The 24,863-nt window shown below is 39.2% G+C and overlaps 1 long non-coding RNA gene across 1 annotated transcript; it reads left to right on the top strand.

Annotated features, from left to right (window-relative positions):
- The first annotated feature begins 240 nt into the window (after positions 1-240).
- On the top strand, positions 241-19,321 carry LOC114034375. The gene is made up of 4 exons (XR_003568093.1): positions 241-572; positions 9,876-9,963; positions 10,585-10,749; positions 16,534-19,321. It is a non-coding gene; the product is annotated as an uncharacterized LOC114034375 (long non-coding RNA).
- Positions 19,322-24,863: the final 5,542 nt, after the last annotated feature.

Below are 24,863 nucleotides of genomic sequence, written 5' to 3'. Positions count from 1 at the left end.
CTGCACTCAGGCAACCAAGAGCTCATTTCCCTTTGGGCTTTCAGTCAACTATAGTTTCGATCCAAACAAATAAGTTATTGTTCAGAACTTCATGTATTTAATAAGACAGGAAATCTTCTTACTCACTCCACAAAAAAAAACAAACAAAACATAAGCCTCTATTCTTTTTAATACTACAAGACCTATTGAAAGCAGACTAGCTGAATTTTAGTCTCTATTTAAAAGGAAAGTGAAGAAAAACCAAAAGCATGTATTTGGAGGGCCCCAACACACTCAGAATGACAGAATGTTAGATTTTCTTTGCTTCATCTTTAAAGGCTCTCTTTCACAAGTCAGCCATTTACCCTGGAGCTCATCGCATTGTAAAGATGTGCCAGGACCCCTATTCCCTAGGGTTTCCCCATTAGCAGATTAGTAGCTGCTGATATCTAGTTATATATGCATCTCTTAGCAGATGGATCCGTTGATAAACCGGAAAAAACAATGGATAGAGCACTGGCCCCCGGAGTCAGGAGTACCTGAGTTCAAAAACAGCTTCAGACACATAACACTTACTAACTGCGGGACCCTGGGTGAGTAGTATGGCACGCTTACTAAGCAAGCTTTATTTATACTGACTTTTGTGATAAATGATTTATTAATTTAGACATTCTTAAAGCAGTTTTTTCAAGTGCTAATAAAAATATCAGGTAAAAAATGTAAGTGTTGGAGGGAATAATATAAGCAGTTTCTAGAGGCAGTAACAAACCTAAGGCACATACCTTTTTTTAATCCTTAACTATGGAAAATCCTTAACTGGAAAATATTAACTCTTTTTTTTGTTGTTGTTATTCTTCTCGTTTGTGATTAATCCTCATCAGGATGTTATCTCCTTTCATATACTTCTTATCTGTCTTCATACACCAGATACAGAAGCTGTCTAGGATATTCAGGTTACAAAATGACAAGTAAAGGAGAAGTTAGGGGGTTTATCATGTAGCTTTCTGATTTATTTACTTATCCTTTTGGCTTGCTTTAAAGGGTGGGTTAGCCAAATGTGTTGGCAAGGAGTTCCATCGATTGCTTTAATTTGATTGCTTGTTTTAGTCACTGGCATATGTAATGGTCCTTCTGGGCTACCCTTCCCCAACTCCCAAGTTAGGTCCCCCAGGGGACAACTACTCCACTTCCATGGAATTGTGTGGGCCTATACTCTTGAAACTGTAGAGATAATGAGTTACATAGCTATAATTGTTGCATTTACTTTTACTCTAGTCAGCCAGAGGACACAAATAGCTCAAGGCAAAGGCATTTCCTGAAATACATGCCAAAGACAGTAACAATATGACATTTCTTTCATAAACCTTGTTCTTGCTTTCCCACAAATATACATAGTGTCAGCAGGAAGAGTAGATGCCCATATAATTCACAAGGAGAAAGGCACACATGTGGGAAACATATGGCCATAGTACATATGAGGAAAGGGAACTCACACATCTGATGTTTCAAGGCCACTCGTGTTCTCATGTTATTCCTTCCTACCTTGGTCTCCCAGTCTCCTATGGATACTTTCTCGCTGCTTGGTTTAGTCACCATGCCTCGAGCTTTTGGCTTTGCTGAAATCCTGGCTGACTAGGGTCCTGCTGCAGCTAAACTATCTAGAACTGTCAAATTCAGAATCCTCTATACTCGACAGAAAATGTTGTGGTTTAGGAATCAATGTCCTTGAATTCCTCCTTTTAGGCTGCATGCAAATACAAGTCTCCCGTGGCTCCGTGCTTTTGCTGCATGATATCAAAGTTGGTGGGAGCAGGGGTGAGAAAGGAAAAATAAATCCCTCTTCCCTTTTCTGGACTTAAGAAGAAGATGCAAGAACTGATTTCTTCCTCCATAGCTGGCTCTTTTTCCCACTGTCAGAGTTTACTACTCAGAGCTGATTGACTTGCTTTATAAAGGTCACCAGGAGCATGACAGATCCTTCAGCCAACCAATCACTAAGAGTTCCCTATGTATTGTTAGTTACTTTTATCAAATTGCTGATGCTCTATAATCCCATCAAGTTAATTGAGACTTTTTCACACTTTATTGAGGTTTATAGGTATGAGTGCTCTAGATTCACTCTCCTGAGCTAGGCCAGCTGTATCTCCTCCCTCAGGATTTTAAGGGATTAGGTGTAGCTTTGATCAGCTTGATCACCCGTGTTCTACCTACTTTCAAACATCAATGCAGTTCCATTTAACCAGTAAACATCCATTAGCTTCTACAAAGGAATATTTATTGCAAAGATATAACAATGAAAGGAGTACTAACATTTTTCTCCCAACACTTGGGGGAATAATATATTTTCTCCTTTTTTGAGGGGGAGATATATTATCCCCTATACCACCTCTGTTCCTGGAGATTGTAGGCTCACTCAGATTACATAGTCTTCATCCTACCAAGCTCACTTCCAAATATGGCATGGTCAATGGATGGATGAATCTGCATCCCTACTACTCCTGTATTGGGCCAGGGCAGGTCACTCAGGGCTTCCCTTATCACTATCTGGCTTCTAGTAAACTCTGGTTCCTTGACCCTGGTGGCTTACTCTGTTGACCTTTTGAAACTCATGAGATCATAGCCATCTCTAATCATCTTCTCCTAAAAGAGGAAAGAATAAAAACAAAGCCACAAAGAACAGAAACCTATATTCATAAGCTACATGTTGGCCTTGTACGATAAGGGCCTGAGGTCTCTTTACTTCCATCAGTATCTCTCATAGGAATGCAGCCAGATAGGAAAGAGTTCTGGCTGACTAGTGCTTTTCTGTTTGTTTGTTTTTTATAGAATGATGAATGACATTTATTCTGTCTACCACCTCCTATCATTTTTTTTCTTTTTTTAAAATTTAATAGATTTTATTTTTCTAATTACATGTAAAGACAATTTTCAACATTCATTTTTTGGAAGATTTTGAGTTTCAGATTTTTCTCCCTCCCTTCCTCCCCTCCCCCCCACCTAAGACAGCAAGCAATCTGATATGGGTTATACATGTGCAATCATGTAAAACATATTTCCACATTAGTCATGCGAAAGAAACAGAGCAAAAGGGGAAAAAACATGAAAAAAACCCAAAGAAAATGAAAATCGTATGCTTCGATTTGTATTCAGACCCCATCAATTCTTTTTCTGGATGTGGATAAGCATTTTCCATCATGAGTCTTTTGAAATTATCTTGGATCATTGTATTGCTGAGAAAAGCTAAATCAAACATAGTTGATCATTGCGCAGTATTACTGTTATTGTGTACAATGTTCTCCTGATTCTTCTCACTTCACTCAGAAACAGTTCATGTAAGTCTTTCTAGGTTTTTCTGAAATCTGCCTGCTCATCATTTCTTAAAGCACAGTAGAATTCCATTACATTCATATACCACAACTTGTTCAGCGATTCCCCAATTGATGGGCATCCCCTCAATTTCCAATTCTTTGCTACCACAAAAAGAACTACTATAAATATTGTATATGTAGGTCTGACTAATGCCTTTTGAATGTACCCTGGTTCTTGCTACACAACTAATCAAAAATCCACCTCTTCACCATATGGCTAGAAGAACAAAACCAGTTACAGAATGTCTGAGAGAGCCCAAGTACAGATGAGATTGCAACAGCAGAGCACATTGCTCAGGGTCCTAAGAACTTGGTGCATTGGCTAAGTCACTTTTAACACAGGAAAACTCTTTAACACGTCTTTTACCTTTCCCCTGAGTTTGTAGCAGGAATAATCAATCAGCAGGAATAATCCCACATAATTGCTTGCTATAGCAACCCTGCTGATGTCAGCTCCCATGCAAAGAGAAGGATGTTTTCAGTACAAATAGCTCTATAAGTTGTTGTTTAAAGCCAAGCACTATGTTCTATTCTGTTCAAAACACAGGAAATAAATCAGTTTCCTTAATGGAAAAAGACAAAATCAGCGCTGCAGGAGGACATGCGAATATTTTCCAAATTTCTAAGAGTACTTGGCAGAACTAAATCAAGAACATTAAGGTTTAAAATACACTTTATCTAGTTCATTTTCAAAGACCTCAGTTGAAGTAAAGAGAATTGATTTCAAATGAGAGTTTAACATTTTTACTCATTTCATATTTTAAAAGCCCACACAAATTACAGCTGAACTCTACATGACCAAACAAGGTTGGATTTCCTATTATTGTTCTCAAATGTTATTTGCACATCTGAGGACATGCACAAATGGTGCTAAAAAGTCAGTAATTTTTTTTAATTATGTGAAGGAATATTTTGCTTAGAACAACATACTCTATCCTGGAATTTCACAGGCTATTTTTTTTCCTCTAAACAATGTCCTCTCATTTCCCTAACATGTTTTTTCCCTCTTCTAAATAAAACAGTCAAAGTACACACATTATCCTACATAACTGAGAGAGGTGGGGTTGGAAGCAGGTGGGGGCGGAAGTAGTTTGCCTAGAAGATTCAAGACCCTTGTCTTCACAAGATGAAGTCTTAAGCATGCTTTTCATGGGAGAAGGGATGAGGCATAGTGGTTCTCTTTAAAACATTAAGAATACCCTTTTTACATATACATCATACCTACTAAATAGAATTTAGTGCAGAAAGAATTAATTGATTGACCCATGCTAGGCAGATGACACTCAAAAGAAACCAGAACATAAATTATGACACAGAAATCAGGAAAGACCTGGGCTTGACTCTTGCCTCAGACATTGGCTTTGTGTCCCTAGGCAAGTTCCTCTGAGCTTCAGTTTACTCATTTGTAGTTCTTGACTTTTGTCTTGCCACTGAACCCTGATGACTCCGGAGGAGAGAATGAGGCTGATGGCTTTGCCCAGCTCTGATTCAATTAAATCCAATTCATGAGTATGTCAAGACATCCCTCTCCTGATGTCATGAGTCCTCCTGCAGAATGAAGGATGAACAACAACCTACCTCACAGAGTTGCTGGGAGGACTGAATGAGATAATATATGTAAAGTGCTTTGGAAACCTTAAAGTGCTATATAACTACCTGCCGTTATATTATGTTATTCATGATTTCTTTTTTTCTTAATTGAGTTGGCTTGTTAGTAAATAAATTGCTAAATGAAACCCATTTCTAACAATCCAGACTATCTCCAGCTAAGAGAACTACCAGGGAGAAAGGCTTTATTTCAGCTTTGAGGGGTTTCTAGTGAACTCTTTTTTAGAGACAATCATAGTCCTAATACCTAAAACAGGGAAAGACAAGGCTAAGAAAAAGAACCATATGCAATATCACTAATGAACATCAACAAGAAAAATTTAAATAAAATTCTAGCAAAATACTACAGCAATTTGTTCTCTCTCTTCCAAAAAATGTTATCCATTATGACTGAGTTTCATTTATACTGTGAATGAAAGGATAGTTCAACATTAGGAAGACAATCAATGTAATAAATACTACTAAAAACAAACAAAAATATCCAAAGCTACGTGATTATCTCCATGGATGCAGTTCGCCTTTGACAAAATACAATATTCATTTTGTTTTTTAAAAATCACACAAATAAAGGCATAGAGAGATTTTTTTTTTTAAATTTTAACATCACAAATAGTATCTACCTAAAACCAAAAGCAAGCATCAGAGAGATACATTAGAAGCATTCTCAATAAATACAGGAGTAAAGCGAAGATACCCCCTTTCCCTGCTTTTATTTGATTGAATTCTAGAAATGTGAGCTATAGTGATAAAATAGAGAAAGAAATTTAAGGAATAAATGTAGGCGAAAAGGAGATAAAACTATCCCTAGTTGCTGATGACATGATTGTTTACTTAGAAAATCATAGGCAATCAGCAAATAAACTAATTGAGACAATAACTTCAGCAAAGTTGCAAGATATAAAATAAACTCACAAAAATCAATAGAATTTCTATAATAAGAAATAAAAAAATCCAAGAGGCAATAATAGAAAAAGAAGTCTCATTGAAAATAACCACAAATGCATAAACTATTTGGGAATCTATTTGCCAAAGAATACTTGATATTTTTATAGGTTCAATTACAAAATGCTCCTTAAAGAAATAAAGAACAACTTAAATAGTGGAGGAATATTCAATACTCATTGAGAGGCTGTGCCAAAATATAATGAAGCTGAAGATACTACCAAAGTTAATTTATATATTTAATGTTATACCAATCATATTGATGTGGTTTAGGGATTCAGGGGTGCTGAGACCCCAATATCATAACACACAAGTCCTGCCCGAATGAATTTGACCCAAGCCTTATTTCAGCCAAAGACAAGGTTTATTAGAACATCCGTCATATTGGGCAAACTCTTAAGGAGTCTGAACATTAGTAAGCTAGATTATAAGAATCTGAGCATCTTAATGGAGACAAGATGGACCTTGTATATGGAAAGACTGTGGGAGGGATCTAGGAGTGGCCAAGTAGTCTATGAGGTAATAGAATTACCAAGGGTGGGAAGTGGCCTGGGGCCATTGGGAGGCAAGACAAGGGAGGGGAGATTGAGTGTAGTCACAATGAAAGGCCAGTTGATGGGATTATAGCCTCAGGCAAATGCCAGAGATTTGCCCAGGTGGGAAAGTCCAGGGCTTTTCCTTTCTGGGGTCCAGATCCCAACCCCATCATTCCCCCCTTAAACAAATGGGACCCAAATTCTTTTGGTGTAAGGGGTGAAGACCTCAGCTTCTGAAACCGCTTCCTGCTGGCAAGAGGCGTAGACCTGTCCCTGCCTCGAGGGGGTCCCAAAGAGGAAGTTGACTGGAACTGAGCACAGGCTACATCCAGGGAATGATGGAGGGTCACTGGCCGGTACCCACTGTTTGCTATCAACTGTAGGTGAATGACCTGTAGTCTGGAAGACACAAATCCAAGTTTGGAGGCTAGCTTCATTACCTTGAGCAGGATGTGCTGAACCTGGGTGATGCTTCCAGGCAAAGGTTACCCTAAGGCCCAAGGCCATTGCCAGAGGGGCCCACACTGTAGCTGCTGCCCCTCTTTCCTCCTTCCTTTCCCAGGCAGGGGAGGGTAAAATCAAAGGTGAGAGGTAAAGGGTTTAACTCTCTTCTCCTATGAGAGGGGTTAACAGATATGCTCTTGACCCAAGGGAAGGGAGAGGGAGAAAAGAGTGACCAGAGTTGTAAGGAGGAGTTTCAAAACTCCTTAATGATCAGTCACAAAACCTCCAGAATCTGCCAAGATATTTTTAGCTGTTCTAACTTTTCCCTGTAACCTCCATGAAGGACGATTCAGGGGTGTAGAGGGAAGGGAGTAACTAAGCCTCAGGGAACCAAAAAGCAACTGCAGTTTTCCCCAGTTCTGACAGAATTGGGCATACACTTCTGGATGGGTGTCCATCTTTGTCCTCTATGCTGTGGAAGGTGTACCCAGGTCCATGGCCTTGAACTGACCCAGTGGACCAAAAGCCTGGGAACATCAGGCCAAGTGCTAGACAGCCTCGTAACTGTCTGCCCTGAAAAGCACCTCCAAGCCTTGGTGCTTGGAGAGCGACCCCAATGCAGAGCAAGAAAGGAGGTGGGGAGGGGAGCCTTACGTACCTTTCAGTCTTGGCTAGAGAAGAACTTGGGGTTAGGCAGTTTCCCCATACAGGCCACCAAAATGTTGAGGTTTAGGGGTATAGGGGTGCTGGGACCCCAATATCACAACACATGGATCCTGCCCAAAAGAATTTGACCCAAGCTTTCTTTCAGCCAAAGACAAGGTTTATTAGAACATCCTTCATATTGGGCAGTCTCTTAAGGAGTCTGAGATCTGTGAGCTATTGGCTAGATTTTAAGAATCTAAGCCAGTAGTGCCATTTATAAAGCAATGCTAAGAGGTTGTTTTGGGCTAAGCCTGACTCAGGCTACTCCTCTAATAATTGAAGTTCAATATTGGAACAAAATGAGATACTCATAGGCCATATAACAGTTAACAGAATGAGGTTTATTTAACCATAGCAGAAGGACATTAAACCAAGGATTCTGCTGAGTGAAGTTCCCTTTGCCTGATTTAACCACAGTAGGTGTCCCCCAGGGTTCTTTTCAGGGCCCTTTTCTCTTCTCTTTTTCAGCTCCCATGGATTCAATTATGATCTCTATTTTGATGATTCTGAAATCAACTTATCCAATTCTAACCTTTCTGTTGACCATTCTCACACTTCCAACAGCCTGTTAAACTCAACAAAACTAGACTCATTATCTTCTATCCCTCTCCAATCCTCCCCACTTTCAAACTTCCCTATTATTGTTGAGGACACCACCATCCTTCAGGTCTCCCACGCTAACAACTTGGGTGTCATCCACATAATTCTTGACTCCTCTCTCTCAAATTTCATATCCAATCAGTTGTCAACACCTGTCAAATTTCATTTTTGTGACATCTTTTGAATACGTGCCCTTCTTTCCTTTGATACTGCTACTATTCATGTAAGCCCTCATTACCTCATGCCTGAACTATTGCAGTAGTCTGCCGGTTGGTCTCCCTGCCACAAGACTCTCCCTACTCTAGTCCATCTTCCACTCAGCTGTCAAAGTGATCTTCCTAACATGCATGTCTGGCTATGTCACCCCTGTGCTCAATAAACTCCAGAGATGCCCGTGACCTCCAGGATCAGATAGAAAATTCTTTGCTTGGTTTTTAAACCCTTTCATAACCTAATCCTACCTTTCCAGTCTTCTTATACCTTACATGCCTCCATGTGTTCTTCAATCCAGAGACACTAGCCTTCTTGCTATTCCTCATACATTTTCACTGGCTGTTCCCATATCTAGTACATTCTCCTTCCTCATCTCTGCCTCCTGGCCTTCCTTCAAGACCCAGCTAAATTTAACCTCACCTTCTACAGGAAGCATTCCCAATCCCTCTCAATTCTAGTGCCTTCCTTCTATTGATTATTTCCTATTTATCCTTTATAAGGCTTGTTTGCATATAGTTATTTGAATATTGTCTGTTCCATTAGATTGTGGGCTTCTTGAAGGTAGGGACTGGTTTCTTTTGCCTTTCTCTGTATACCCTGACATTAGCACACTGCCTACCACATAAGTGCTTAAATATTCGTTGGTTGACTACATGAACTTGATTGTTTAGATCTGGGATTTGGTTCTTCCTAAGACTCTCCATGATTCATTTACTCCTTCTGGAGCTCTTATATTTTTTGATGATTTGGTTATACATTTGTTTTGTTTTTGTTATGTTTCTTTTTTTAATTTTGCCTGTATCAGCATCTTTGAATATCAGAGGTTAGGGCTGACAACAATCCTAAAGTCATTTAAATAGTAGAAGAGCTTCTAGAAGACCTTACCAGCAGAGCAGAATAAGAGCAGTATCCTAATTCCTGCCCTCACACGAGCTGGAATAGTTTTTTTTTTCCCTTAAAAAGTATTGAAACTATCCTAACTTTTGGTTGGCTCAGGGGACTAGACTAAAGATTCAGGCTACAGACATCACTTTCCTGGATGGTGAGTATAAAACAGCCACCAGGCTTTCCAGGTGCTCTCTCTGATGCTTGACTGATAGGTTATGATATGGATGAAGATATAGCAAAGGAGATTGAAAAAGCGCAATCAGATAGGTAGGAGAACCTGGAGATAGCAATGTTATGAAAACCTAGAGAGAAAAGAGGATTAAGGAGATATGGGAGATTAAAAAGTGTCACAGACTTTACAAAGAGATCAAAAAGGTTGAAGATGAAGAAAAAACCATTGGATTTGGCAATTAAGAGATCATTAGTAACTTTGAACACAGCACTACCCATGTGGTTGGTGAGTGATGCTGAATCTTTTCAGTTCATAGTGGGCTTCTCAATGTAAAAAGGTGAACAGAAGCAGAAGCAGGAATATCCAGGCTACAGGAAAGATGATGACTTTTCTTGACTTATCATTGATCCTCTTCACAAGTGAGAAAGAATTGCCCTGTACCAACATCCATTAGTGTTTCCTGGTGGACCAGCTAGGACCTACCCCTCCCTGGGAGCCCTGTGTAAAGGTAAGGAATGCAAAATCTTTGACTAATGAAAGAAGGCTAGGGACTGCTGTGAGGACTAGGATCACTTCCCTTGCTGCTAGAGAAAGCTCCTTCCTAACGATGCCATATGTTGGTATTCCAAGCCCTCTCCGTCAAGGAGTTATGAAATGATCACTGAGTATTGTACTGGCAGCAATGTGAAGGAGCAAATCAGTTTTACATTATAATAACAAATAGGATACAGTGGACCAGGCTTTTGCCACTGTACATGCCAGTGACCACTTTTCTGCCACTGAGAGCCACTCTGCTATCCTTCTGCACTAATGCCTATATCTCTGCCCACTTCCTGCTGCTGTCTGCTGCTCCTGGGGTATAAGTTACTGCTTACTGCTTCTGGGACCTGTGCCTTTGACTGCTCTGCCAAGGTCAACTGCTACTACCTGTGCCAGGCAGGTCAATGCCATTACAAGGGCCTGAACTCTCCTGCCCTATGCCGGGACAGAGGGCTGCTGCAGTGCTGAGAGCTATTGCCCTGCCTCGCTGGGGCCTGATTCTGCTACATTATGGCAGGATGTACTTTGCTTCACTTATGCACAAGGTTACTGAGAGCCTGCATAACCACTGTCTTCCTATGTTTTGCAGGAGCTGGGACCTGACTCTGCCTCCTTCTATGATGGTGGAAAGATACAAAGTGATATGAAAGGCAACAAAGCCATGTGCTCTATTTCCCGTGTGTATTAGCCATTTCTGCTGGCATTGAGAGAAAATGATCCTAGGATTCTTTGAGAGGAAGTTCACAGTGTGGTGGTGAGAATGGAAACTTTACAAACTAATGCAGCATCCTTGCCAGAACTCAGTTAATTTAATGGGGACACGATTGGTATATTTTTCATATCCCCAATTCCAGAAATGTCTCTGGGCTTCAAGGGTTAATTTAGCATTGTTCTTTCAAGTGCCTCCCTCAATGGCTTACACCAAAATCCATATGGCAAAATTTTAAATTTAAAAACAAATAAAACAAATAATTTCTTCAGCACATTATTAGACAATCCTAAAATTCCAAGGGTCTGCCTTAGTTTGTGTTCTTTCACAGCTGGACTTCCTCATGCCACACCTCAATAGCTATGTCCATATAAAATTACCAGACTGCAGGCTCAGTCTTTGGAGAAGCCATTCAAAACCAATTTATACAAATATGACTTCCTAAAAACATAATAAAAAGCTGTTGGTTTAAGAAGTCTCCCTGGTAGCAAGTGGGTGACAAGAAAAACATTAAAAATACAAAAGTATCCAGTCCCAAAGCAAGGGAAGATCATAACTAGTTTTTCAAAATTTGACCTTTCCTGAAGAGGGGAAAATCTCTATCTCCCAAAATTCAATACTCCAGACTGCTTTGAATGTAAACTGAATCCTGAAAAGTTATCCTAGTAGAATTTGGTGGAGGCTTAAATTACCAGATTGGAAGGTCCAACAGTTAGAGGGCCTAAAACACACTTTACTGCAATTTTTTTTAAGGAACAGTTCTTAAGGATATAGAGATTACATCTCTATAGCTGAATGACCACACCTAGTTTGCTCTCTATTCTCCCAGCAGCAGGGGTTATGTCATGATAATCATCTTTAGGGGCTTCACCAAAAGCAGTCACAGAAGGTAGAGGCCAATCCTGACTCACTTTCCTCACCTGCCCATCCCCCACTTTAATGAGCTAATTAATGTTTCGATCTTGCAAAACCATCCCCCCACAGGCTTGTTGCCTTCCTCTCTTTCTCTTTGGGTTTAAATGCAGTCTAGCAGGTATGTTCTGAAGTATATTCAAAAATTACTCCAAACTTCAAAACTCTCTCATGTCTCCATTTTTCCCCCCATAGTCTGTTTTCTCTCTCAGTCTCAAACTCCTGAACTAATAGGATTACGTAAATCATATGGCCATTAACAATGTGTGATTTGTCTCATCCTGAGATAGCTAATAAGAATTAAAATAATGCATAACATTAAACAATTGCTGCCAGGATTGAATTTTCATTTTTTTCTTTCCACAAGGCTGACTGTGTATGTAAAGTGTTAGATCTGTCACTTTAATCCATGTGTAAGGTAATTACCATAGACCCAGTATTTTTCCATCTTTTCATATGTTCAAGCAAGGGCAAAGCTCACAAATAAATGTATCTATATATACTTCTTAGGAAACATCAAAGAAAGGGTAGGATCTAGAGAAACAGAAAAGGTCTTCTGTAAGCAGGGAGGTAGGAAAATGAATCAGTGGTTTGGTTGTTTTCTTTGTTACTAATTTAACAAAGAGGAAGTTATGGGAACCTTGGATATGGGACCAAATAGATTCCAAGGATGGCCATCAAACCTAAAATAGGAGAGACTCACAGACAAAGGCTAAGCTGGGAAAAGATGTGAAACACTTTCAGTGTTGTATGAAATAAGCAGGTGTGTGATCCTCAGCCAGAGGTCAGTGTAAACTCAGAACATTATTGAGACAGACCTGTGTCTATGCTTGCATGTGGAGTGCACTTAAAACAAGAGAATGAACACAAAATCCTATCAGTTAAGCAAGCTTAGAGTGACAGGAAATTTTAGTATAACGGATAGCAAGCTTAAATGCTGGAAGCAACACCCACATAGGACAACATTGAAGAAATTACTCAGTTATGAGTTTCAGTAGTCATTCTGATCAGATCATTTGTCATGTCTTTTGATATCTACAAAAAAACTAAAAATGTAGTAGGAATTTCTTCCCCCTCTATTTAGGTGTGGATACATTTTTTTATTGGATTTAATTAGTGCTCTTTTTTGGCCCCCACCTTCTTAGTTCTTGTTTTTTATTTCCCCTTTTGGTCTACAAGTTGCCAAGCTTCAATTCTCTTCAGAAGATCAGGTAAAAACCACAACACTAACACTTCCAGCTGCGTGATTTGTAGCTATTGAATCTAGAAATTAATTATGGGACTTGTTACTCCAAGTCCCCATTTGGAATGTACCATGCAGCTGCTTATGAACAGGCACAACAGGGGACTATACTTCCTTAAGCAAATTAACAACAAATAGGATTGGTTTGGTTATTTTAAATCTTTTGGTACTAAAAACTAAAAGGCCTCTTGTTATTTGTTGTCCCCCTCTGTCCTGTTAAATATATATGTGCCCAATGTGTATCCCATGATGCCCTACACTAATTCTTTGCAGTTAGCTAAACAAAATTTCCCTGAGTTACTCTGAGTAAATGTGGCACAGGCAAGGGGTTGCCAAAAGAGAAAGCAATGGGTGGGTGAATCATTCTGCAAAGTGACCCCCAAATTACTAACAATGCAGTAGGGAAGAAGACTTCACAGACTCATACAATTTTAAAGTTGGAAGGAGCCTCTGCAATTATCAGATTCAACCCCTACCAGAAAAATAAGCTTCTCTTTTACATACTTGACAAGTGGTCATCCAGCCACTTGTCCAATAAGGGACAAACCATCACTTTTCAAGGGAGCCTGTTCCACCTTTTTTTTCTTTTTAATGAACAGAAATCTATTTTCTCTGTCTCCTACCCACTGCCCCTTTAGAAAGAAAGAAAAGAAAACAAATTCCTTGCAATAAATATGCATAGTCAAGCAAAACAAATTCTCTCATTGGCTGTGTTCAAAAGATGAATGTCTCATTCTTCACCCTAGCATTCATCACATCTCCTTCAAGAGGAGACTAGCATATTTCATTTCTGGTCTTTTGGAATCATGAATGGTCATTTTATTGATCATAGTTTTTATAGCTTTCTAGGTTTTTTTATAGTGTTGTTATATAAATTGTTCTCCTGCATCTGTTTATTTCTTTATAACTCTTAGTTATAATAGAAAGTTTTTCCTTACATCAAGCCCCTTTGTAACTTAAACCCATTGCTAATGGTTCTGACCTCTGGGACCAAACAGAAGGTCTAATTCTTCTTTCACATAACAGTTCTTGAAGATGACTTCCTGGGTCCCCGCTGAATCTTATCCTTTCCAAGTTAAATATCCTCACAACTGATTCTCAGATGAAATGGACTCCATACCCTTCAACATCCTTTTTATCCTCCTGTAGATACACTGCAGTTTGTCAATATCTTTAGCCTGAGGTGCCCAGAACTGAACATTATTGGATTCAGCTGTGGTCTGACAAGGACATAGTACAGTGGGTCTATCATCTCCTTCCTGGAAGCAATGGCTTTCTTAATGTACCCCAAGATTACCATTAGCTGTTTTGGTTGCCTTGTTACACTGTTGACTTTATTGAGCTTTCAATCTTCAAAAAAACAAAACAAAAGAAAACCCAGATCTTTTTCAGACATGCCTATCCCATTTATGAACTTGTGAAGTTGATTTTTTTGTACTAACATGTAAGATTTTGCATTTATCTCTATTGAATTTTATGTTATTTGATCCAGCCCATTGCTCCAGTGACTCAAGATAATTTGTATCCTAACTCTGTCATTCCTGCATTAGGTATCACTCCTTTACTTAATAAATTCTAATGGCTCCCTATTGCATTAGGATTTTAACTCCTCGGTTTGATTCTTAAAACCATTCACAACTTGGATTCAGCTTATCTTCTCATCTTTTTTATAAATTACTCCCTTTCCTACTTCCTGCACATCTAGACCCACTGGCCTTACAAAGCTTCATTTCCTGATTCCATGCCTCAGTACTTGTTTTCTCCCCCATATTCCTTCATGTCTGGAATGTACTTCTTCCTTACCTCTGCATCTTAGAATCCCATGTTTCTCTCAAAATCAGCTCCAAGACATCTTCCATATGAAGACTTTACTGATTTCTTCCCCAAATTGCTTTGTATTTCTTTTACACCTACTTTTTATATACTTATATACCTACAGATTGCCTTCCTTCAGTAGAATATAAACTCCTTGAGTTTCCTGTTTCACTTTTGCCTTTGTATCGCCAGTGCCTAGCAGTGTCTAGCACATAGTACATACTTAAATGCTTGTTGATTGATTGATGGATAGCCTGTCAAAATCTTTCTGAATCCCAATTCTGTCATCCAGTATGTCAGTTCTCTCTCCCAGCTTTATGACATCTGAAAATTTGATGAGCATGCCATCTATGCTTTTATTCAGGTCATTTATAAAAATATTAAATTGGAGAAGGCTGGGCACAGATCCCTGAGGCATACCCCTGGAGTCTTTCTGCCAAATTTACCTTGAACCATTAACTGTTACTCTTTGAGCCCAGATACACAAGCAGTTCTGAATCAATCTATTTGTATTATCATTTAGTTTCTATCTTCTTGTTTTTCACAAAAATGGTATGAGATACTTTGTTAAGAGCTTGACTAAGATCTAGGTAAACAATATCTAAAACATTCCACCAATCTACTAATTTAGTATCCCTATCAAAAAGGAAATCAGGATAGTCTGCAACAACCTAATTCTGAAGCTTCCTTTTCTACATATTCACTACTAATCTCTTTCATAAACGATTCCAGAATTTTCCCAGGAATTGCTGTTAAGCTCACTGGCCTATAGTTTGCAGATCTTATTTTCTTCCGTTTTTTTGAAAATCAGAGTAACATTCATCCTTCTCTAATCTTAGGTCATCTCTCCATTCTCCACAATCTTTCAGATTTTACCTACCTAAGCAATCATATCTGCCAGTTCTTTCAGTACTCAAGAATGTAGTTTATCTGGGCCAGAGGACTTGAATTCATCAATGAGTTAGGTGATCCTTCCTATCGCATTTATCATCAATAACAATTCCTTGTTAGCCATTTTTGTTCTAACATTTCCAGCACAAAGGTCATTCACTTTGGCAGAGAAAACAGAGAAGAAATAGGGTACAGTAGAAAGACTCCTAGCTCTGGAGAGGACCCAGGTTCAAATCCCACTCTGATATTTGGCCTTGGACAAGTAACTTGGACTCGTTGGGCCTTAGTTTCTTCATCAGTTAAATGATGAACTAGCTGTCCCCTAAGGTTTCTTCTAGCTCTAACTTTATGATTGTATGAAAATAACTCAGCAGCTTTGCCTTCTCTTATTGCTAATGATCACTATCTCTTCCACCCCTAAGCAATGGTCCTTGATCAAACCATTTTTTATTCTCTTCTCTTCCCCTAATAGTTGGGGTAGAGGGAACAACTGTTTTTGTTATCCTTCATCTTCCTAGCCATGCTCAAAGTATTTTGAGTTTTATCATCCTTGACATGATCTTTACAGGAGGAGAAATCAGACACATGTACAGACACCATCAATTTGCTGAGATATCTTTACTCAAAAGGAAGATGGTAGAGATTTGCTTCCAGACGAGAAGAGGACTGGAACATTTGTGAACATCTCTGCTGGCCTACCATATGGTTATGAATAGCTTTTTTCATTGGCTGCATAACCTGAAGTGTTGGCATTTTTAAAATGGCTTGGCAATACCTACCTTAGTTTTTGATGCACTCAGGTCAGGGGGTGGGGGGGGAAGAGTGTGAAGGTGACACTATCACTCACAGCATGAAGTAAGGGAAAAGAGCCTAAGGACTGCCTCTTCCCTCCTCCTCAACTTTGACTACATGGCCTTGAGAAATAACCCTGAGTTTTTGGCCTTTTTGTTCATTCTTTCCTTTTCTAGGTGCAAGGAGTAGAGTCTCTGATCTGGCCTTGAAATGTGATTCATGTGGATCTAGGAGTCTAGAAATATAAGCTATCCCAGCAACAACATCCTGAGGAGCTTGGGTCCTGAACTGCATTCCAGCAGAAGTTGGCACAGCTTTGTACTTGAACTTGATGGGACTAATGCTATGTAAGAATTGAGCTAATCTATGAGCCTGATCTTCTCTATCTTCCTCCCCAGACACCAATGTAGTGTAGGGGGAATACATGCTGGAGGTATTATGGGAAAATGTTTGTATTCTTATTCTTGCTATATTTTTGAAGTAATGTTACTCCTAAGAATGAGGGGAAGATAGCTGGTGGGGGATTGAGCTGATATCAAAGTAAAGAGACTCCAGCCCCTTAAGGGTACTAGAGAACCCTGAGGGGGATAAAGTATAATAGGCTAGGACCTTAGAAAGTGAGGCCAGAATCAACATGTTATACAAGCTCAATTCGTCCTTTGTTATCTGTCCTTGACTTCAGTCTCCAAAGTAATGCTCATTAACCAAGACTTCTTTCCTATAAAGAACATTCACAAGTAGTTCTGCTTTCCACTGAAATTACTTCAAAGAATACAAACTTATACATAACTTTTGTCTATTGGGCTTTCAAATTTGGAGAGTTGGGAATTATGGAGAGTTATCACCACACAGCCATTAAACTAGTACCAGAGGCTAATTATTTAATTTGGCCAATAGAGTAACCAAGACAAGCTATGTTGCATTTAGGGTGAGAAGGAATCAGTGCTATTTCTGGAAACTTTATCCTTGTGGCTTAATTCTGTGAGAATTTCCCTATCATTAGTTACTGAGTCCGGCCTACTAAACAGGAAGTAATCCAAGAAATGAGAGGTAACAGGTTAATTTGAAATTGAAAAACTCTTATCTCTAAATCCAGGGGTTGCAGGGATACCAGAAAGCAATAAATTATTAGGGTGGCTATTTTCATGGGCCAATGGTAATTTAAATTCTTTCCTGGACATTATTCCATGGAATGATTCAAAATTCCAATAACTATTGCTCTTGTAAACAAGGCTGTCATTAGTTGCTTCTATTATCATCCTGGCATATTACTGAACATTTATTCATTACTGTTTACTCAGCCACCTTCATCTTGCCTCTCCATAGGTAAGATTCCTTTCATTATGCAACATAAGCCTCTGGCATCTAAAGGCAATAAGGAAGTTTTGCAAACATGATGATACTATCACTGAAATTTGGTGCTCATCAAATTATCCAATAATAGCTACCCATGGGATTATAAACTAGATGTTTAAGTTAGGAAGAGCTAAGAAAGCCAGCTATCCTTTTCCATTTTTGAGGGAAGGGTGTTTCCCTTAATTTTAGAGTTATCAGAACTCACCTAATTGCATTCCTCTTCTATGTCTTACTTGGAATGAGAGTAATAGTAGTGCTAAGAGCAATGAAAATGATGAGACTTGGAAAACATTCTGTCTCTGTCTCAAGTTATTCCTGTTTGGCGAGACAATGAATCAAGACTCATTCCTGCTCTCCAGCGCTGGCTCATATGTTTATACGAGCAGTCTGTTGACAACTTCCTCCTGGTGTAAGTCAGAAAAGTCAGCATTTGGGCAGTCAAGTTTAGGTGGCTGGATTTCAGCTTTGGATTCATATCCCCTATGTTGATATATTTGATAAATAAAAGGCAACCAGACTCCCCTGCTGTTGACTTGGGAATCCAGAAAACCTTTGTACCCTCCCAAATGAGTGATGACAGTAAGCAGTTAAGGCTTATGCCTCCTAGCATGCCCATCAGATTATGTGATCTCTAAATGAATTTTAGACTTCCCAGTACTTTGAAATATCACTTGAGAAACAAAACATAAGGAATGTTAATATAAGTAATATAAATATGCTAATAGCAATTGACTTGGAACTTTTAGGATTGGGGCTATATGTCAAAGAAGTTATTGATAGCAAGAACCTATGTGTAAAAAATGTTTATAGCAGCATTATTTTTAACGAAAAACTGGGAACAAAACAAATGGAAAATGGCTGAATAAATCACAGTATTTAAATAACGAAATTTTGCTACACCAGAAGGAGTGACAAATATGAAGAATTCCTCCCTCCTTGGAGTATGGGGATTTGTTTGGAGGACGTGAATTGGATTAGATAGTCACTGAGGTCCCTTCCAACTCTAAAATTCTATAATTCTGTAATCCAGAGAAACAGGAGATGACTTTATTCATTTGACACTGTGTGCCAAGTATTGTTCTAGGTACTGGAATTATATAGGCAAAATGAAACAATTCCTGTCCTCAAGGAGCACATTCTACCAGGTGAAATAACATGCACATATGTCAGCAAATATAAAATATATCCAAGTTATATTCCCAATTGTGGTGGAGAAGATACTGTTACCAAGAGTTATCACCACACCATTCTGGTGCAGGCCTTCACCTCATGCCTATACTATTGCAGTAGCCTCCATGCCTGCCTCAAGTCTTTCCCCACTCCAATCCATTCCCCATTAGGCCACTAAAGTGATTTTCCCAAAATATGGGTCTGATCATCACTCCACATCCCCTACTCAGCAGACTACAATGGCTCCCTATTGACTCAAATACAAAATCCTCTGCTTGGAAAAAGCCCTTCATAGTGTGACCCCCTCCTACTTTTGTAGTTTTCTTATACCTTATTTCTTGCTACATACTTTTTGGTCTAGTGACACTGATCTCCTTGTGGTTCCCAAACAAAACACTCCATTTTTCAGCTCTGGCCATTTTCTCTGGTTGTGTCTCATCTCCCTTTCTCATCTCTACCTACAGCTTGTCTTAATTCCTTTAAGTCCCAAATAAAATCTTATCTTCTACAGGAAACTTTTCCCACCCCTCTTAATTTTAGCATCATACCTCTGTTAATTATTTCCTATTTATCCTGTATATGGCATATTTGTAAATATTTGACTATTATCTCCCCCATTAAATGGTGAGCTCCTTGAAGTCAGGGACTGTCTTTTGCCTTTTTTTTGTGTCCCCAGCACTTAGTACAGCGCCTAGTAGTAGTAGGTGCTTAATAAATGTTTATTGATTGATTATCAGGATAGTACTTGTATAGGAGGAAGTACTTGAGCACAGCCTTTAAGAAAGTCATGGGTCCTAAGAGATAGAAGTGAGGAAAGAATGTGTGTCAGGAATGAGGAACAGTTTAGTATAAAGTAATGCAGACTGAAGAAAGTAGCATCAAAAGAACAATATACATAGTGACTACAACAATGTAAAACATAAATATTGAGAGGAAATAAAATTCAAGTCAAATACAATACTTACCATATTGTTAACATGAAAGGACAGATCTCTTTTTTCTGTTAACGATTAATAAACTATTTGGAGGGAATATACTTCACAGGAATGGGGGTGTTTGTTGGGAAGAGTCTGTGGAATCAAAATAAACTATATCAATGAAATAAATCAGTGAATCAATGCTTGGTACTTCAATAGGTCTGGGGATTAAAAAAACAAAAACAAAAAAAAATGAAACAATCCTTCCTCTTAACTAGTTTATATTCTACTGGAGATGGATTAGGGGAATGGGGGAGACAACACATACATACATAATTATGAAGGGGTGTGTATGTATAGTGTGCTGTGAATTTTTTCCCATGTAGGTTATGGGTGTTCATATGAGTCTGTCTAAATGTGACTTCTAGGGAGGCAAGAACAGATATATCTAGTCTAGAGTGTCTTCCTCACACTCCTCTCCAAAGGAGACTTTGATTCCTTCCAGGAGACAAAATAGGAGGTTGGGGCCAGCAGCTGGTCATTTTGTTCTCCTCAAAGAGAGGAGGGACTGAGCTGGAATTGTCTGTTCCCTTAAATATTATTAGCCTAGAGGAGATAATCTTTAGGTTCAAGTTACATTCCTGATTGTTATTCCTTACGTGGGGAAAGAAGACCCAAGTTGTATATCTTGATTCTCTTCCCACCAAATGCGTGTTCCACAATAAATACACATAGCAAATAACAAATTAATCCATTTAGATAGCAAATAGATAGCAAACAGAAATCAGAGAAAGTATACATAGGAGACAATATACTGGACTACATAAAGTGAATGAGCTTTCCCTTTGGGAGTGAGATAACTCAGTTCAGCCAACAGAGAGATTCAGATCTTGAAGCCCCTCAAAGTCTTTAGTGAAACACACCAGGGATAAGGACTTGATAGAAATGGCCAGCTCCTCTACATGTGGCATCTTCCCAAAGTCTTTCTCTCCCTTCAGTGACCTGAAGAGAGGCTGTAATAGTGTGTCTTCCTCTCAAAGGTCAGAGCCCAGAAGATCAGGAGTTTTCATATATACATATATACATGTACATACATACATACATATATATATACACACACACACACACACATAAACATATATATATAATACAAAATAAATACAAAGTAATTAAATACAATGTCATTAGGGAAGCTGGACACTAACAGTTGGGGAAAGGGGGACAAGAAAGGTTTTGTGTAAAAGTTGGTGCTTGAAGGAAGGAATTCTGTAAGGTAGAGGTAAGGACGAATGCATTGTTGTTGTTGTTTGTCCTTCATTTTTAAAGAGGACCAATGACGTCAGGGATGATATTCTGACTTGAATGTGAATTGGATTTAAGTGGGGCAAAGTTGCACAAAGTCATCAGCCTCACTCAATCTTCCTGAGTCATCAAAGTCCAGTGGCGGGATAAAGTCAAGATGACTAGCAATGGCCTGGGATACAGTGGATGACCTTGGTGTCTTTGATGCCTGACTAAGCTCTAAGCACTCCACAGCAACTTCTTCAGCTGCTTTGGTCTTTGGAACAAATTGTTCTCATCAGCCCTTTCCACTGGGAGAAGTCTTTACATGCTTGGGATAAGCATCCCTCTAATTCACCAACAGGTTTGAGGCCCATTGGTAACCTTCAGCCTGGTTTAGTCTGTCTGCTGAGACAGTTTACCCAGGTGTGGTCACTGTGCATGCTACAGCTTCTTGGTGAGGGTTGGGTGAATCAGGTGGACACCAAAGGTGAACAAGCAGCTCTGAAAAGGGCTTGACAATCCCTCACACCAGAGGGGCTAGTCTTCCTTGAACACCTCATAAATCCCATTGCAGGTATGAGGAACAACCAGTGCAAAGGCATGGAGATGACAGATGAAATGCTATGTGTAAGTACAAAAAAAAAAGTCCAAATTGGCTGAAGTACAATAAGAGGAGTAATGTTTAATGAGGCTAGAGAGATAGAATGAGACCATTTTGTAAACCACTTTAAAAGCCAAATAGATAAGTTCATATTTTTACCTAGAAACAAAGAGAGACACTGGACTTGGCTAGAGTTGGCTACAGTACTAACATGGAGTGATCTGCACTTAAAAAAATCATGTTGGAAGGTATGTGAAGGATGTATTGGAGTGGAGAAAGACTCAAGCAAGGAGACCAATTAGGAGACCTTTACAAGAATCTATGCAATAGTGATAAGAGACTTAACTAGCATGGTGGTTGTGTGAGTACAGAGATGTTGTATAGATAGAAATGTTAAGATTTAGCAATTGGTTGGATATGTGGTGTGCAGGAAAGTGACAAATCAAGGATAATGATGAAGTTATAAGACTGGGAGACTGAAAGAATGGTGGTGTCCTTGACAGAAATAGGGAAATTCAGTAGAGGGGAAGGTTGGGAGGTAGGGTGGGGCGATGTAGTATAGTGAGTTCTGTTTTGGACATAGTGAGTTTGAAATGTCTCTGGGATATCCAGTTTGAAACATATGATAGGGAATCGGCGTTACAGTACTGAAGCTCTACAATCCTGGGTAATTGGCCCTGGGGTAATACAGATTTTCCATTCACCTTTATAGAGATAACAATTAGGCCCTTGGGAACTGATAAGGTCACCAAGTGAGAGATTTTGGAGAGAAAAAAGGGCTAAGGACAGAGCATAATCCCACAGTTAGGAGTCAGCAAAGGAGACTAAGAAGAAATAGTTAGAGAGATGGGCAGAGAAGCAGGAGAGAGTATTATTTTATGAACCTAGAGAGGGTATCCAGGAACATAGAATGGTCAATAGTGTTAAATGCAGCAGAGAGGTCAAGACAGATGAGGACTAAGAAAAGAGCAGATTGGCAAATAAGAGGTTGCTGGTAACTTTGGAGAGAATAGTTTCAGTTAGGGATGATGTAAGAAGCCACACTGCAAAGTATTTGAGGAGTGAATGAAATAAGTGGATAAATAGTTTTTCCTTAGAATTTGGCTGAGAAAGGGAAGAAGGATTCTTTCTGACCTTCCTTCTATTCTCTTCTGTGCATTTAAAAAAAAGGTGCTTTCATGACCCTCTTTTCTTTCTTTTCCTTTTCTTCTTTTTTCCCCTATCCTATCACTGTCTTTCTCTTTCTACACCCTTTTCCTTTGGGAAAAAAGAAAAGAAAAAAGAAATAAAAACTGAGCCCTCGTGAATAATATTTATTAGTGAAGCAAAAGAATTCTCACTTTGGCCTTGTCCAAAAAATATGTCTTATTCTGCGCCTTGAGTTTATTGTCAGCTGATGGCATAGTAGATTCAAATCTGACTTCAGACACTTACTAGTTGTGTGATCCTGGGCTTAACCTCTTTTTGCCTCAATTTCTTCCACTGTAAGATAGGGATAATAATAGCAAGAATATTATGAGAATCAAATGAGATAATATTGGTAAAGAACTCAGCACAGTGCTGACACTATATAAATGCTTGCTTCTTTTGCTTTCCTTATTGTCATCTCCATGCAGTTGATCCCCATATATGTACCTCTCTCCAGAGCTCATGTTGCATGACTAATTGCCTCTGCCTCTTACATCTTGAACATAGAGACAGAGAATGATAGGAAGTCATGGTCAGATATCAGTAGCTTTCAATTCAAGTCAACAAGAATTTATTAAGAGCACAGGATATGTCACAGACTGTGCTAAGTACTAGGGATATAAAGATAAAAAACCCAAACAAAACAGTCCCTGTTCTGAAGAAATTTATATTTGAATTACATCATTGAGTGTTATCATTTCGTGGTCACTCAGCTTCCTCATTTTGTTGCATTGTAATTTTATTTGTTGTTATGTTGATAGATATTGTCAGTAGGTATATGGTAGTTGATAGTGGAACTTGGATGACACTTGCTTTGCTTTCTTCAATATTACATAAATTATCACAAACTAGATAAAATTAGCAAAAGAACAGCAATTTTTGGTTTCTTTTTTTCCCCTCCATCTGGGTCTTCCAATATATTTAGAATATGGCTTTCAGGAGAGCATGAACTGGGGATTTCATATAACTCTGTACAACAGGAATTATCAGGGGAACCCCCTGAGCTGCTAGACTGGTACATCACCCAAATGTGCTTTGGCTCTGTGGGGAGGAACACATGTTCTTGCGAGCTTGGACAAATGACACATAACCAGTGGCTCCTCATATCCTGTGTCCCCATGACTGGAGGCGGGGTTATGTTAAAGAGGATTGGCATCTGGGCCAGGAAGAGCCCCTTCCCCATCTGAGGGTCGTAAGGAGTAAGGAAAGAGAGCTTGAGATAGCCTCTTTATTGGAACACGGCCGGCAATATTCTTCCTTGGACTTTCATTGAAGGGGGAGGGGATTTCTCTCCCTCTTTCCTTCCTCTTTCCTTCTTCCTCCAGCTGTGAAGGCAACTGCAGCAAGAACATACACTTGCCTAGACAACCCTGCACCTCAAATCCCTGGCTGCCTCTTGTGTTTTATGTTTCTTTCCTTGAACCCAGATGACCAAATAGTAATCCTGAGAAATATTCCCAGCCTTGTCAGTATCCTTCTGATTTTGAGAGGTCAGGTGCTTGTTGCCCAGATGATTTTTAGAACAACTTCTCAGGGAAGAAGGAGACCACTACATGGAGGATTTTGTTGTTGCCACCTAGCTGCACCATATAGGGTATACAACAGCTGAAAGGACTAAGAAAGCCCAAAGACATTCTCTGGCTTGCCAGAATATCTTGACTTGTGAGTCGCTCAGACAGTATAAACGAAAGGTGAACATGAAAAATCCGCTGAGCAGTCCTACAAAATTGTCTTTACCTCCTGGGAGAGAATGATAGGTGATGGGCTATTATTTCATGGTTTGAGTATTTAATACATGTTTAAGAGTCTTCTACATTTCAAGAGTTTCTTTTGTGGTGGAGGAAATAAATATACCTAGAACTGATATCTACTTTACCTTATATCTTGTATCTACTTTGTATCTAGTCCCTTTCTAGATGGGATCCTGTAAATCTGTTTGGGGGAGATCCTAGACCATACCTAAGTTTTGTAAGAGAGATTTTCCCCAGAA

Source organism: Vombatus ursinus, unplaced genomic scaffold (assembly GCF_900497805.2).
Source record: "Vombatus ursinus unplaced genomic scaffold, bare-nosed wombat genome assembly UNPS02008996.1, whole genome shotgun sequence".
In the NCBI taxonomy this organism is placed as follows: Eukaryota; Metazoa; Chordata; class Mammalia; order Diprotodontia; family Vombatidae; genus Vombatus; species Vombatus ursinus.
This window is presented reverse-complemented; position numbering and strand designations above follow the sequence as displayed.